The sequence below is a fragment of the Felis catus genome, chromosome D4 (assembly GCF_018350175.1).
Source record: "Felis catus isolate Fca126 chromosome D4, F.catus_Fca126_mat1.0, whole genome shotgun sequence".
Taxonomy (NCBI): domain Eukaryota; kingdom Metazoa; phylum Chordata; class Mammalia; order Carnivora; family Felidae; genus Felis; species Felis catus.
In genome coordinates, this window is record NC_058380.1 from 18281267 (window position 1) to 18284986 (window position 3720).

General features: G+C 45.9%; 1 long non-coding RNA gene across 1 annotated transcript; it reads left to right on the top strand.

The window, feature by feature from the left end:
- The first annotated feature begins 1284 nt into the window (after positions 1–1284).
- Positions 1285–2377, top strand: LOC111557625. Its single transcript, XR_002737849.2, has 2 exons — positions 1285–1765; positions 2200–2377. It is a non-coding gene; the product is annotated as an uncharacterized LOC111557625 (long non-coding RNA).
- Positions 2378–3720: the final 1343 nt, after the last annotated feature.

Below are 3720 nucleotides of genomic sequence, written 5' to 3' on the forward strand. Positions count from 1 at the left end.
GTGACCTTCATCTTGGTCTAGGATCCCCGGTGAGGTCTTCTGACTGACTCTCTTTCATGCATCCCTCGAAGACCATTATAATTTCCCCCCGTGCTACTCCGGAACCTCAGGAACTTGGCAGGAGGGAAGCTTCCTGTATCTTCTATGAGACAAAAAAAGTGAATGTGGGAAATTGTATCAGCCGGCATCACGTATCCTCCCTGACACCTTTAACACCTAAACCGAAATTAAACACAACAGTAAGGGGAGAAGTTCCCTCGATCAAATTCCCCCGTTGTTAAGCAAATGTATTTCTATGGACGTGTTTTTGGGTTAAAAAATTTTTTTCTTTTGCTCAACTCTGTCTGGCAAGACATTCAGGATTCCTGGCCCTCTTAAAGCCAGTAGTGACAAACAAACAAATATCCCACATTTCTAAATGTCTCTAAAGGGAAAGTATTGGGTTGGTTGAGAACATGTCTTCCAAGCTACATCAATGTCTCCAGGAAGGATGCACAATGCTTTGAGGGCTGGGGAGGGAGGCAAGTGGTCAAGGGGTCGGAGCCCCACCGGCTGCCTCAGAATGTGCCCCTGGCAAAGTCAGTTTCCCCAGGGCAGGGGGCAGTGATATCTAGAGTGCTATCTGTCATAAGTGAAAGCATTTCCAGCAATCTTGGACCATCAGTTCATCTTTCCCCTGCTTTCTCTGGCTATTTCTTTGAAGATGTCTGAAGGGGCTATGTCACCTGGGTTTAAAAATCCAGCGTGATATTCTACCTGTGTTTTCTTTGCTGTAGGTCTAGAACCATCAATTGCACACCTTTCGTTAGATACCATGGATCAAAACGGTTCACCAAAACTTAAGTGGCGAAAAGAGGCACCGAACCTGCTTGGGATTCTCTCTCTCCCTCTCGCTCTCCGCCCCTCCCCCACTCACACACGTGCATATGTGCTCGTTCTCTCTCTGGCAAAATACGAATTAACTGAAAAAATAATGTGGCTACAGATTTGTTTCCTACGTGTGTGTACGTTGGTTTTTGAAATATCTGGAAGTAGATATCAATTTTTGAAATATTTGGCTTCAATTATATATAATAAACAAACCAAATATCAAGGCTGTGTGGTCAGCACTATGTGTATACTTTCCCTTTAAAATTAAAAAAAAAAAACCATTTGTATTATTATTATTTTTAATTCCAGCAGAGTTAACATATAGTATGTGTAAATTTCAGAAAAGGACGGAGGGTTGGGGAAAGCGTCTCTGGGCGACTAGGACCGGAGACCGGAACACAAGGGAGGGGCCAACGGGGTGAAAGCGGTTTCCTGGCGCAGGCGCAGAGACCGGTCACTAACTGGAGTTGCTCATTTGCAGGAGGGACGGAGATGCTCCAGGTGGGAACAGCTATGTCAGGATTTCAGTGAGTCCCCGCAGGCCAGATCTGCGGGCAGAGGCGTCTCCTCATTCCTGGATGTGCAAAGCCCAGCTTTCACGTTGGATCAGGGCGGAAGGCACCACGGCGCTGTTGGGGCATCTCGAGGGGTGACGATTTGGGGAGCAGGACTAGAAAAGCTAAAGGAGGCGCGCCGTTGAAGGCGCGAACATTGGTGCGGCATCTCCCGATGTGGCTGCTTGTCGACGGAAGTTAATAAAGGGGTGGCACAAACAAATCCAGCCTGGTTACCGAGCAAGCGGAAAGGGCCTCCCGAAATAGCTGGGGAAACTTCCAGATGTGTGTGCTGCGATCCCGCCGCTCGGCGGATGGGGCCCGCCCGGCCAGTGAAATCGGTGAGCATGATCAGTGTTAATGCGACTGAGGACGTTAGAGTTTGTGTTCCCTGAGGCCTTTGAGCCAACGTATTTAGTAACTGCCATGGTCCCTGTAGGACTTTCATGGGCCCTCAGCACTTTTGCCCTCCTGGGCTCCTTCCTCCATAAATAAATAAATAAATAATAATTTATATAATTTAATATATAAACACATTTATATTAATATATTGCATATTTTTAATATATATATATAAATCACATTTCACAACTTCATTAGTATAAAGATGAATATAATCTAGGCTGGGTTCATTACAATATGCTCATTTTTTTTCTTCTGATTTTGAAAGAAATAAAATTAAGCAATTTTTGTGGGTTTCTAAAAGTATCATGGGCCCCAGGCACTTTGCCCACTGTGACTAATGGATGTGTCGCCCTCTGTTTTTTTCCAGCAGTTTCTGTCTTCTTCCCTCACTCCTGGCCCCTCCTGACCACTTCAATGGTTTCTATCCAAATCGGCCTTTTCGCTAAGTCTGGAACCTTGCCTGTAAGGTGAAACTACATTTCATCACTTGGCGGAGAGTTCAATTAAAAAAAAAAAGGATCAATAAATTGTCACATTGTTTTCTAAAATGGATTTGCTACTTTGAAAAAATATATATACCAACTCTACACTCAAAACAACTTTTCTTAAGAGCCAGAAGTTACGGTTTTCTACGAGTACGTACGCACCAAGCCCAAGAACTTTTCCTTTGGTTTCCTGAATCCCAAACCCAGGTTGTCTGTGTGGGATCCGAGTCAGGGAGCACAGTGCTGTGGGCTGTACGATTCGGAAAATACCACAGTCCGGTGAGTCAACCCAGCCTTCCCGCCAGCCCACCCTTGAGCGACTAGTTAGCTCCTTCTTGACGGTAGATGCTGCCAGAATGTTGGCTTTCAGGTTAAAACAAAGCAAAATGAAAACCCACTATGTTTTCAGAAAAGAACTTTTCTCTTAGACTCCCTTATCTGTCCTCTGCTCTCTCCATGCTGTTCACAATACGCCAGAAAAAGGTTAGTGGGGAGGGCTGATTTCTTCAGGAGACGGGAACTTCGATCCACCCCTCGTCCACATTCTGGCTGAATGAGGAAAACAGAAAATAGAGGAATATTTTTGTAATCACCTAGAAATGTCAAATAGGAGTCAGAAGGAAGCCGACAACTGATGTGAGATACAGGCTGCTACCTGGACAGTAGACCTGAGTATATATGAACATTTAAACTCGTCAACGTCCTTTTTTCTGGGGTGAAAGAGTGAATTAAGGACCGAGTGGCAATCATTTGGCCCCCACTTGCCTGTCTACTCGCATATCTCACTTTCTATACTTTTGCTCCAGCCCCCTCAGAGTTTTTCATTATTCCATGAGCATGAGACTCTGTTCTTCCAGCTCAGTAGCGCGCATGTCGCTGCGTCTGCCTGGGATGTGCCCTCTCCCAACACTCCCTCATCTGAGCACCCCCTCCTTATCCTTCCGGACACGGCCACTATGCCCCTAGGGGACTGAGTGCACTCTTCTAGTATGGCGCTTGCCAAGGAAGATTGCAATTTGTTTGTTGATAAAGTCTGCCTTTTTTTCCCACCCAACCAGACTGGAGTTGCCTATTTTCTATTGTTGTGCCCTTTCAAGAAGCACGAAGCAAATATGACGGAACAGAACACAAGAGAGCAGTGTGCTCAGCAGGCGCTCACGAGGGGATGTTGGACGAGAAGGTGACCGTGGTTCCCTGTATGGTGGCCTTCCTGAGGCACGTTAATCATGAGGCTCAGTTCTACATGGGCAGGGCTGAGAAAGCACGGTGGGACTCAGGAATTCACTCCAAAGGAAGCCCAGAGAGATAAAGAGAGAAAACATGCCCGTAGCTGGAGTTCGTGGAGAGGAGAAGAGAACGAAATGGAACAGAAAGAAATCCTCGGTGTAAAACAAGCATGAATACTT